This window comes from Pan troglodytes, chromosome 1 (genome assembly GCF_028858775.2).
Source record: "Pan troglodytes isolate AG18354 chromosome 1, NHGRI_mPanTro3-v2.0_pri, whole genome shotgun sequence".
NCBI classification, from domain to species: Eukaryota; Metazoa; Chordata; class Mammalia; order Primates; family Hominidae; genus Pan; species Pan troglodytes.
In genome coordinates this window covers 87,430,126-87,442,977 of record NC_072398.2, presented here as the reverse complement: position 1 = coordinate 87,442,977, position 12,852 = coordinate 87,430,126, and the positions used below count along the sequence as shown (strand labels likewise).

The 12,852-nt window shown below is 38.5% G+C and overlaps 1 pseudogene; it reads right to left on the bottom strand.

Moving 5' to 3' along the window:
• Positions 1 to 4,019: 4,019 nt before the first annotated feature.
• On the bottom strand, positions 4,020 to 4,457 carry LOC129143232 (large ribosomal subunit protein eL31-like; annotated as a pseudogene).
• Positions 4,458 to 12,852: the final 8,395 nt, after the last annotated feature.

Below are 12,852 nucleotides of genomic sequence, written 5' to 3'. Positions count from 1 at the left end.
ATGCTAGGGAGCTTGCATATGGAATCTCTTGGACTCCCAGTAATTGCCTAGACTTTCTTTTTCTTGCTATACTTTTAAATAAGCACTTTGTTTGAGCATGCTCGGTAGAGTTTAATGAGTTCTTTCAAATATCCTCTTCAGGAAGGACATCCCTGACTGCACTTCCCCTACTGCTATTCCTCTGCTCTTATTTCCTTCATGGTATCTATCACTGTATGTAATCATGCATTTTTTTTTGCTTAAATATTTACTTACAAGTTCTAAAATGTAAGCTCACTCTGGGCAGGATGTTTGTATTATTCACTGGTGTATTCCAGAGACTAGAACAACGCAATCACTATTTATTGAATGAGTTAACGAATGAAATAATATTATATTTATCTAAAACTCTTAAATGCTTTAAATAGATCTTTACCATATTTGGAACTTATTTTTGGACTTGGTGTAAGGTGAGAACCTAGTATAATTTTTCCACATGAAAGTCAGTTGTTCCAATATCATTTGTTGAACAGTTTAATAATTTGAAATCCTAATTTATCACCTAAATTCCCACTCATAGGTCTATTTTTAGCCTCTCTTCTATTACATTGTTCTATTTGTCTATTTCTGCATCAATACCACATTTTTAGTTATTGCAACTTTATAGTGTACTTTGATATATAGAAGGTCAAGTTTTCTCTCATTCTTTTGTTTCAAGGTTTTCTTGGCTACTAATGTGCTGCTTCTCTTCCAGATGTACTTAAGAATTCCATAACACTATTATGATATTGGTAGAATTGCATTGCATTTATAGATTATTTGGGTAAGGTTTGACATCTGTGTCATATTGAGGCTTCCTAAGTTACAACTCTTCATTCATTCAGACTTATAGAATTTTCCTATAATATCATATGAGCTTGGCACATTTTTTGTGATAGATCTTTGACAGACTTTTCTTTCTGTCATTTTTGGTCTGGTTATGATTTTCTCTCTCGGGAGTCAATTTTGAAAACTTTTGCTTTCCTAGGAATCATCCATTTTATTGGTATGCAGTGGTACAGCGCACTTTCCCCCTATTTTTTGGTAATAAGTTGTGTGTTTGTGTTTATGTCCCTCCTCTCATTCCTAGGTTTTGGGTTTTCTTTCTTTTATCAGTTAGGATGACTTCAGTTGGAAATAACAGGAAATCGTGATTCAAATTGGCTTAAACATTAAGGAAATGTATTATCTCACATAACAAAAAGTCCAGAGACAGACAGTTTCTAGCACATCAGAACTCGTGGTCCACTTTTCTACAATTCTGTGAGCACTGCCCTTGAGCTAGCAGCAAGATGATTATAATGGTTCTAAGCAGCATCATACCCAGACCGCTATAGAAAGAAAGGGACTAACTAATCCTTTTATGTGTAGCCTTTTTTTTTTTTGAGACAGAGTTGCAGTGGCGCAATTTCCATTCACTGCAATCTCTGCCTTCTGGGTTCAAGCAATTTTCCTGCCTCAGCCTCCTAAATAGCTGGGATTAAGGCATGCACCACCACACCCAGATAATTTTTGTATTTTTTAGTAGAGACCAGCCAGGCTGGTCTCAAACTCCTGACCTCAGGTGATCCACCCGCCTCAGCCTCCCAAAGTGCTGGGATTATAGGCGTGAGCCACTGTGCCTGGCCTTGTGTCTCTTTTTGACAATGAGGAACATTTTCTCAGAAGTTCTGCAACCATCTTCCCATCATATCATATTGGTCACGACTGGGTCACATGCTCATTCTTAAAACCATCACGAGAAAGGGGACTGAGATAACCATAATTCACTTAGCTTAATCATTTGGAGAGTCACCCATCTTGACACTATCTCTTTGTTCATCCTAATCAGACTTACCAAAGGTTTGCTTTATTAGTCTTGTCTCAGCTTTTGACTTCTGGCTCAAGTACTTTGCCTTTTGCTTGTTTTCTAATGTATTATTTCTTTCTTAGATTTCATTTATATTTACTGTATTATTCATTAATTTCTAAACTTCTTGTTTTGAAATAGATTCACAAAAGGCTATACCTTTTCCTCTTCTGCCATTTTGACCACACCCATTAGATTTTGAGATGTATGTATCCCTGTCATTGTTGTTTCTAAACAGTCTATAACTTTAGTTTTATTTTCTTCTTAACTCAAACTTTATTTGGAAGGGTGTTTTGTTGTGTTTGTTTTGTTCAAGAGAAATGAGCGCTACCTTTTTTGTTTTCTATTTTATTGCGGGACGGTCAGTAAATGTGGTCTGTATGATTTTTCTGTATGTGAGTATCTTTAAGTATATGTATGAAGACAATATTTTCTTTCATTTTAAAATAAAGTTTTGTTTTTTATTATAGCAACACACGCCCTTAGTTTACATAGTATAATAGAATAGAAGGCATATAACAAGAAATAGCTGTTTATTGCCCCTTCCCTCACATCTCAGCTCTACTTCTCAGAGGCAACCATGTTCAATTCTTTCAACTACTTTCAAATTATCTTTCTGCTAATTTCTGCTAATTTACCTCCATATTTCCAAACAATACAATACGCTGCTAATTCTTGATTTTTCAATATTAGACATTATCTATTTGATTTCCTACTATAGAATATGAGGACTGTTCTTATTATACCGTGCTTACTCACTTCCCACTTTTCCTACCATGTGCTCCAACATAGCTTTATCACAATTTATGATTACTCCTTGTTGCTGAGACAAATAGTGTTGTCTGCTTATATTTCCCTTCTTGAACAATCTTTTTTCCTCTAGATATAATAAATGCCTCATTTTCGTATATTTTTTAGTTGTCTATGTGTTTATTAGCTTTTCCAAAGATTTAAAAAAATGTTCTAAAGCAGCTTAATACTATTTTCCATGTAGTCAAATGCACCATGTAGCTTTTCAGTTTTTCTTCCTTCCTTTTTTTTTTTTTCCATTAGCAAGATGTCCCTCCTTTTTTGACACTGTTTTCGGTCATTTGATCTCTGGACCTCTTGCACAGCTGTTGTCCTAGGACTTCTCTATCTTTTATATGAAATCCTGTTTCCTGAATCTTATGTCTTCCTATTTCTTGGTTTCTTCCTTGTGTGGCTGCAGCATGTTTGCCAGGGCATCCTGAGAAAGGGTTTGCAGGTGATATAGTGGAGGCCATAATGCCTCACCTCATACTCACTCAACTCACCTGAATTCACCTGCAGCTGCTGGCTGGGTCAATTTCTCCTGAGAATTAAACTATGACAGGGAAAAATTAGTCACCTGCAAATAGTCACCCTGGGTAGGACAGAGGCCCTAAGAGTCTAACTTCTCCTTATACAGAGTTTACAATTATCCTCTCATTTTTAGAATCATTCTTTAACCATATATTTTGTTGTACATGATTCCTCCAAATTCCTGAACTTTTTCTAAGATCTTCCAGGAAAATTAGCTTGCTTTTCATTAGCATTCCTTTCTTTAGGGAAATAAACTCAATTCCCTATTACCCAATTTTCTATAACAACATGACCAAAATTTGTGGTTATCCCAATGTTACTTCTTAGATATTAGACAAAAATAATGTTAAATGGTTGAATAAAAGAGACATCTTTATATCTCTGTTTATCTTAATTAGACTTGTTAGAAGTCTTTTTTATTGGTCTTTTCACAGAATTAGTTTTTGATTGTTTGATCACATCTTCCTTCTGTTTGCAATCTTGTACGTTGTAATCTCTTCTATTTTGTAATATTCTTAGTCTTGAGTAATACAAAAAAAGTATATATTTTCCCTCCCACACTAGTCTCTCTGTTTACCGTACTCCTGTGCCCACTGGAATGAAATGTTCCTTAATTTTTCTATTTTTGCTGAAAACCACAATTTCAACAGATAATTTAAATTATACAAATTGTTATCTCAACAAGATTACTTAAGACTTGTCAAACACATTGTAACATACATTTCTGTAACTGTTGTTAGCCAAATAATTAAACTCTTCAATCTGCGATTTCTACATATCCAACGAGAACCTATGTCTTTTTTTTTTAAGGCAATTTTATAACTTTATTTGATGTATTTGACGATCAGCGATTAGTTCTCATCCACATTGACTGTAGATTTTCCAGAGTGGCAACAGGTACATAGGTAACCAAAGTATAGAGCTTATTTGGTGAATCTTCATCCTCATTACGTTTTCGGGACAGCCGCACACGGATTCGGTATGGGACATTCTTATTCCTTTGGCCCAGACAGCTTTGTTGAGCCTGATATCAATGCGTGCATCTGGAGTTCCCATCTCCTTCATGGCAAATTTCCGAAGCTCTTTGAGTGCCCGAGGGGCACACTTCTTGAAGCCCACTCCATGGATGTGCTTGTGAATGTTGATGGTGTATTCTCGGGTCACCACCTCGTTGATGGCAGAACGGCCCTTTTTATTCTCGCCACCCTTCTTTGCGGGAGCCATTCTGCCGGGTCCAAGTTGGAAAGGAAGAGCGCGAGGGATTGTGGGAGAAGGAAAGCCGAGAATCTATGTCATTTAATAGATCATGCTTTGGGTGTCAAGTCTAAGAATTCTTTGGCTAGTCCTAAGTCCCAAAGAATATGTTCTCCAGTTTTGTTTTGTTTTTTTAAGTTTTATAGTTTTATTTTCCACATTTAAACCCAGGATCACCCAGGCAGAGTGGCTCACACCTGTAATCCCAGCACTTTGGGAGGCCAAGGCAGGAGGATTGCTTGAATCCAGGAGTTTGAGACCAGCCTGGGCAGCATAGTGAGACTTGGCCTCTAAAAAAAAAAAGTTACCTGGGAAGTCTCAGCTACTTGGAAGGCTGAGGTCGGAGGGTTGCTTGAGTACAGGAGGTCAAGGCTACAGTGAGCTATGATTGCACCACTGCACTCCAGCGTGGGCAACAGAGTGAGACCTTATCTCAAAAATGTACATGAATTAGTAAGTAAATAAACCCAGGATCCATTTTGAGTTTATTTTTTATGAGGTATGATACTTAAGTTAAAGTGTATTTTTTTTTCCTATGGATGACCAATTGCTCCAACAATCATTTGTTGAAAAGGCCATCTTTCCTCATTGAATTGGTTTTGCACCTTTGTCAATAATCAGTTGGGCGTATTTGTGTGGGCCTATTTCCTGTTCTCTATTCTGTCCCATTATTCTGTGTCTATCACTCTGCCAATACCACACAATCTTGATTATTGTAACTACATTGTAAGTTTTAAAATTGGTTAGACTGATTCCTCCCAATATTCTTCTTTTTTCGAGATTTTTAAGCTATTCTAGTTCCTTTGTCTTTCCATATACATTTAAAAATAATATTGTCTATATCTATAAAAAAATCACGCTAGGATTTTGACAAGAATTGTGTTAAAGGTGTATATTAGTTTGGGCAGAATTGACTTCTTTACTATATTAAGTTTTCCAATCCATAAACACGATATGTCTCTCCATTTATTTAGATTTTTACAAACTTTCCTTCATCAGTGTTGTGTAGTTTTTGTCATACAAAACCTATACATGTTTTGTTAGATTTATACCTATTTATTTTTTCTTCTTAGTATTGTAATTGTAAATGATACTATTTTAAATTTCAGAGTCCACATGTTCATTGCCAATATGTAGAAATACAATTGATTTTTTATCTTGTATGTTTATCTTGTATGTTGCAACCTTGCTGAAGACTCACTTATTAGTTCTAGGAGTTTTTAATGTATTCTTGGGATTTTCTAGGTAGACAATCACATCATATATAAGCAGGGGCATTTTATTTCTTTCTTTCCTACCCATATGCCTTTTATTTTCTTCTCTTATCTTAGTGAACTGGCTAGAACTTCCAGCATTATGTTGAATAAGAGTGGTACTAGCAGACATCTTTACTTCGTTTTGATTTTAGGGGGAAAGCATGCAGTCTTTCATTGTTGAGTATGGTGTTAGCCAAAAGTCTGTGTAGATGCTCTTTATCAAGTTGAGGAAGTTTCCCTCTATGTCCGCTCCTTTTTGCTTGTTTCTTTTTTTAATTTTTTTTAGACTTTTTATCAGTAATAGGTGTTAATTTTGTTGATTTTTTTGCATTGATTGACATGATTTTTGGGGGTTTGACATGATTTTTGATGTGGTTTTTCTTCTTTAGCATGTTAACATGGTGGATTACATTGATTGATTTTGAAATATTGAACCAGTCTTGCATTCCAGGAATAAACCCCACTTGATCATGGTGTATAATTCTTTTTATATGTTAGTAAATTCTATTTGCTAATATTTTGTTTAGTATTTTTGCACCTATAGTCATGAAAAATATTAGTCTGTAGTTTTCTTGTGTGTGTGTGTGTGTGTGTGTCTGTGTGTGTGTATTAAACCTGTATGTGTCTTTAGCCCAAGATATGATATGTCTATCTTGGTATATGTGTCATGGGCACTTAGAAAGAATGTGTAGTCTTTGTCTGGCTTTGGTATCAGGATAAACTAACTTTGTAAAAATGAATTGGAATGTGTTCCTTCCTATTCTATATTCTGAAAAACGTTGTATAGAATTGGCTAATTCTTCTTCAAATGTTTGGCAGAATTCACCAGTAAAACCATCTAGGACTGGAGATTTCTTTTTGGGGAGTTTTAAGATTATGAATTCAATTGCCTTTATAATTACAGAGCTACACAAGAATCTATTTCATTCTGGATGAACTGTGGCAGTTTGTGCTTTTTGAGGAATTATTTCATCTAAGTTGGCAAATTTATGTGTTTAAAATTATAGGCCAGGCGCAGTGGCTCATGCCTGTAATCCTAGCACCTTGGGAGGCCGAGATGGGAAAACTGCTTGAGGTCAGGAGTTTGACACCAGCTTTGGCAACATAGTGAGATTCCCATCTCTATTTTTTTAAAAATAAATATGGGCCAGGAGCAGTGGCTCACTCCTGTAATCCTAGCACTTTCAGAGGCTGAGGCAGGCAGATCACCTGAGGTCAGGAGTTTGAGACCAGCCTGACTAACACGGTGAAACCCTGCCTCTACTGAAAATACCAAAATTAGCCTGGTATGGTGGGGTTTGCCTGTAGTTCCAGCTACTTGGGAGGCTGAGGCAGGAGAATCACTTGAACCTGGGAGGCGGAGGTTGTAGTGAGCCAAGATCACGCCACTGCACTCTGCCTGGGTGACGGAGGGATACTCTGTCTAAAAAAATAATAATAAAAATATATATAATAAAAATAAATAAAATTATAGTATTCCCTTATTCTCCTTTTGATATCTGCTGGTTTATTGGTAACTTGTACCTTTGCTCTCTCTGTCAGTCTTGCATGAGGTTTGTCAATTTTATCTTTTCAATGAAGATCAATTTTCTCTATTTCTTATTTATTTTCTCTATTGTTTTTCTGTTGTCAATTTCACTGTTTTGTGTGCTATCTTTATTCTTGCCTTCCTTCTGCTTGCTTTGGGTTTATTTTGTTCTTCTTTTTTTAGATTCTTGAGGTGGGAGCTTAGATTATTGATTTGAGATTTTTCTCTATGTAATTAGTGCTATAAATTTCCATTCTAATACTGTTTTAATTGTGTCCCACAAATTTTTATATGTTGCATTTTCATTTTTATTCCATTTAGTGTATTTTATTTTATTTCCCTTGAGACATCCTCTTTGACCCATGGATTATGCAGAAGTATGTTGTTTGGTTTCCAGGTACTTAGAGATGTTCCTGTTATCTTTCTGTTATTGATTCTAGTTTGATTTCATCGTGGTTGGAAAACATGCTCTGTATAATGTTGAGTCTTTTAAATTTGTTGAGGATTTATTTTGGCTTAGCATATGATTTATCTCAGTGGGCACTTGATAAAAATGTGTGTTCTGCTGTTTTTGGGTGGAGTGTTATATAAATATTGATTAGATCATGTTGCTTGATGGTGTCATTGAGTTCTTCTGTATTTTTGCTGATTTTCCATCTAGTTGTTCTATCAATCATATTGAGAGAGGAGCGTTGAAGCTTCCAGCTATAATTGTGGATATGTCAACTTCTACTTTTAATGCTATCACTTTCGCTTCACATATTTTGTGGCTCTCTCGCTTGGTGAATTTACATTTAGGATGTCTTTTTGGTGGATTGGCCCTTTTATCATTAAATAAAGTCCTTTTCTGTCTCTAGTAATTTACTCTGCTCTGTGGTCTACTTTATCTGATGGTTTTTTGGGTGGTGGTGGGGCCACAGTTTGTTTTTTGTTTTTTTTTTTTCCTGTGGTATTGCTAGACTAGTGCATTTACTATCTAAACATTTTCAGTCATGCTAGGCTGCCCCTTTCCTTGTCTTTTGGGGAGAAAGAGAAGGATTTTCCTGAGGCTTTTTTTCTCTATATCTTTGGCATTTCTGGGTTGCTGGCTTTTTCAGCTCCAGGTGTAGCGTACATGAAACAAAAAGAAAACCTATGGAACTCATCACCATTTTGTTCCCCAGGTTCCAAGGTCCCTTGCTCATCTGCTTTCTTTTCTCTTTTCTCCATTTTTAAGTCTTCTTATTTCTGTTTTATATATAATATCTAGGGTTTTTAGCTGTACTTAGCAGGAGGAATAGGGAAAAGTACCTCTATTACATATTTTCATTAGTCTGGAAGCTGCGTGTGCGTGTGTGTGTGTGTGTGTGTGTTTGAGACAGGGTCTCACTGTGTCACATAGGCTGGAGTGCAGTGGTGCAATCATACTTCACTCTAGCCTCAAACTACTGGGCTCAAGCAATCCTCCTGCCTCAGCCTCCCACCCAAAGTGCTGCAGTTACAGGCATAAGCCACTGAGCTTGGCATATTTTTATTTATTATTATTATTAAGATGGGGTCTTGCCCTGTTGCCCAAGCTAGAGTGCAGCGGTTTGATCATGGCTCACTGCTACCTTGACCTCCTAGGCTCAAGCTGTCCTCCTGCCTTAGCCTCCCAAGTAACTGGGACCACAGGCACGCACCACCATGCCCAGCTAATAATTAAAAAATCTGTGGCAATTCCTCAAATACCTAAATACAGAAATACCATTTGACTCAGCAATCCCATTACTGGGTACATACCCAAAGGAACAGAAATCCTCTTATTATAAAGACACATGCACATGTATATTCATTGCAGCACTATTCACCATTGCAAAGACATGGAATCAACCTAAATGCCCATCAATGATAGACTGGATAAAGCAAATGTGATACATATATGCCGTGGTATACTATACAGCCACAAAAAAGAATGAGATCATGTCCTTTGCAGGGACACAGATGGAGCTGGAGGCCATTATCCTTAGCAAGCTAACACTGGAACAAAAACCACATACCTCATGTTCTCATTTATAAGTGGGAGCTAAATGAAGAGAACACATGGACACAGAGAGGGGAAAAACACTGGGGCCTACCAGAGGGTGGAGAGTGGGAGGAGAGAGAAAATCAGGAAAAATAACTAATGGATCCGAGGCTTAGTACCTGGGTGATAAAATAACCTGTATAACAACCCCCCATGACACAAGTTTACCTATGTCACCAACCTGCACATGTATCCCTGAACTTAAAATAAAAGTTAAAAAAAATTTTGTGAAGATGGAGTCTCGCTATGTTGCCCAGTCTGGTTTTGAACTCCTGGGCTGAAGCTATGCTCCTAATATTTTTAATATACATATTTGCACTTATATTTTCATCAATACATAGAGTTAGTCATAGTCTATATTTCCCCCTTGAACTTTTTGGGGGATAAAAAGCACCCAGATAAAAATAAGCCAAACTAACCATAGGAGAAGTCTCTAGGTGAAGGACTTATGGATGATTTTTTAATTTCCTTTTTCCTTATTTTCTACCATTAGTATGTATTGTAAATAACATTTGGAAGCTCAGTGTTCTATGCACCTTATTTTACTATTATTAAGTAAAATCCTGTTTATTTCTACATCACTTTTATGAATAAAATTGAGTTTTATAGGCCTTCTTTTTACTTATTTGCTAACCAATAAAATTGCAGGCTTTAACTTTAAAAATGCAAGTTTTCATAAGAAATATAAGGAGTCTCAGAAAAAGATGTCCCCTCTCCCTTTGATTAACAGAGGAGCACTATCCTTCTATGTCATAAAGCTGCTTCAAGAATCCAATTTGATAAGGTGTTAAACTGAAGCGTTTTATTAAAATATCAATATTGCTTTCTTGGACAAAATGGAGATGTGTGGATATTCATATTTGTTTGCAACCTGTTCTGTTGATAACAATCTGTCCTTGGAAGTAAAATTTGAGTAATGAGAACTTGCAGAATTCCTTTAAAAACTGCCACATCCTGTGAAAATTATCTTCAAAAATAAATCCATGCTTCATTTTGATATTATTTCAAAATCTGTCACCTGAGCAATAATGTTTTAATTTACATCTATATACTCCTGCACAAAATAAATACTTGTAAAATTGCTCTGTCAAATTGGAAGTGGATCACTGATACCTTCATTTTCTCAGTTATTCATGTTGGGGGAAAGAAGCTCATGGTTCTGTAAGATATTCTACTTCAGTGCAAAAATTGGGAGAATTATTTCAATTAATTAACAAATCCATGGTGAGCTGAGAGTTGAAGGCTGTGCCCTATACTGGCAGTCTCAAATAAAGCAGCTAAGAGAGAGGAGAGAAACCTTAGGCTCCAGCAGAAGCCTTCCTGTCTCTGTGATACACCAGCTCAGGATAACTCTGTTAAGGAGTCATTTTGCTGAACAAATCTGCTTAGCCATCACAAAGAGAGTAAGAAAAAAAACACACATATTTTAAAAATTATTTGTGGCCTAAGAACCTCAAGCAATTTCAATTCCCAAGGGAAGGAATTCAGGGCACTATACTCCATAAATTCTTAAATATTTTATTTGCTGCTAGCAGTCAGGTAGAAAAAATAGCCCAGGGCACTGTCTTCCAGGAATATGTGAGTTTTCTTTACGAAAATGAGGCCCACCTGGCAGTAGAATGAGTTTCCCATAATTCCAGTGACCTGACGGTAAGGGATTGGCTTTCCTTAGAAACTGGGGCCACTCCCTGGTGTGTGGGAGATCTGGTGCATGGGAGAACTGAGAGCATCTTTGTGTATGCTTTCTGAATGTGTATTCTGAAAGTTTAACAGGTGATGAAATAGGTACCCAGAAAGGGGCATGTCAATTCATGTCTAGCTTATGTGGAGACTTCCAGCTTCTACCTGAACAACCTGAAACTGGTTCTGAGTGAATTCTTTCTTTCTCTTTCCCTCTCCCCTTCCTCTCTCCATCCCTCTCTCTGTGCTTCTCCTACCTTCCTTTTTTTTTGTTTTGTTTTTTTGAGACGGAGTCTCACTTTATCGCCCAGGATGAAGTGCAGTGGCTCTATCTCGGCTCGCTGCAAACTCCGCCTCCCGGGTTCAAGCGATTCTCCTGCCTCTGCCTACCCAGTAGCTGGGACTATAGGCGCCCGCCACCACCAGCTAATTTTTGTATTTTAGTAGAGACGGAGTTTCGCCATGTTGGCCAGGCTGATCTCAAACTCCTGACCTAAAGTGATCCACCTGCCTCAGCCTCCCAAAGTGCTGGGATTACAGGCGTGAGCCACCATGCCTGGCCTCTTTTTTTTTTTCTCTTGGAAGAAATACACAAATAAGCTAAGTCGAGGTGTGTGGAATAACTTTGTGTCCTGCGGTGCATTTTTAAATCTTAGGAATGAGACAGGTGACATGACTATAGATTTGCAACTAGCTGTGCAAGTATTCAAAAGCCATCAGTACTGCTATAGACGGTAAATAGATAATAAACGAATATTATGAAAAACTTTATATAGATAAATATGACAACTTAGATAAAATGGACAAATTCCTTGACAGCTGCACACAAACTATCTAGGTTCATTTAAGGAGAAATAGCCTCAATAGCCCTATATCTATTAAAGAAATGGAATTTTCAAGGGGCTCCGAATAGGAACAGCTCTGGTCTGCAGCTCCCAGCGAGACCAACTCAGAAAGCTGGTGATTTCTGTATCTCCAACTGAGGTAACCAGTTCATCTCACTGGGAATGGTTAGGCAGTGGGTCCAACCCGTGGAGAGCGAGCAGAAGCAAGATGAGGTGATGCTCCACCCAGGAAGTGCAAGGGGCCAGGGACCTCCCTCCCCCCAGCCAACGGAAGCTGTGAGGAACTGTGTTACCCAGCTGGGTTACTACGCTTTTCCCATGGTTTTTGCAATCTGCACATCAGGAGATTGCCTCATGTGCCTACACCACCGGGGCCCTGGGTTTCAAGCACAAAACTGGGCAGCTGTTTGGGCAGACACGGAGCTAGCCGCAGGAGTTTTTTTGTACCCCAGTGGCTCCTGGAACCCCAGTGAGACAGAACCATTCACTCCCCTGGAAAGGGGGCTGAAGCCAGGGAGCCAAGTGGTCTCGCTCAGCAGGTCCCACTCCCACAGAGCCCAGCAAGCTAAGAACCACTGGCTGGAAATTCTCGCTGCCAGCACAGCAGTCTGAAGTAGACCTGGGACAATTGAGCTTGGTCATGGGAGGGGCGTCCGCCATTACTGAGACTTTAGTAGGCGATTTTTCCGACAGTGGTTGGGAGGCTGGGAGGTCTGGGCTGGGCGTGGCGAAGCGGCTGTGGCCAGACTGCTTCTCTAGATTCCTCCTCACTGGGCAGGGCATCTGTGAAGGAAAGGTAACAGCCCCAGTCAGGAGCTTACAGACAAAACCACCATCTCCCTGGACAGAGCACCTGAGGGAAGGGGCGGCTGTGGGCACAGCTTCAGCGGATTTAATTGTTCCTGCTTGCTGGCTCTGAAGACAGCAGCTGATCCTGACTAGCGGGATTCTCCCAGCATAGCGCACCAGCTCTGCTAAGGGACAGACTGCCTCCTCAGGTGGGTCCCTGACCCCCGAGTCTCCTGACTGGGAGAAACCTCCCAACAGGGGTTGAC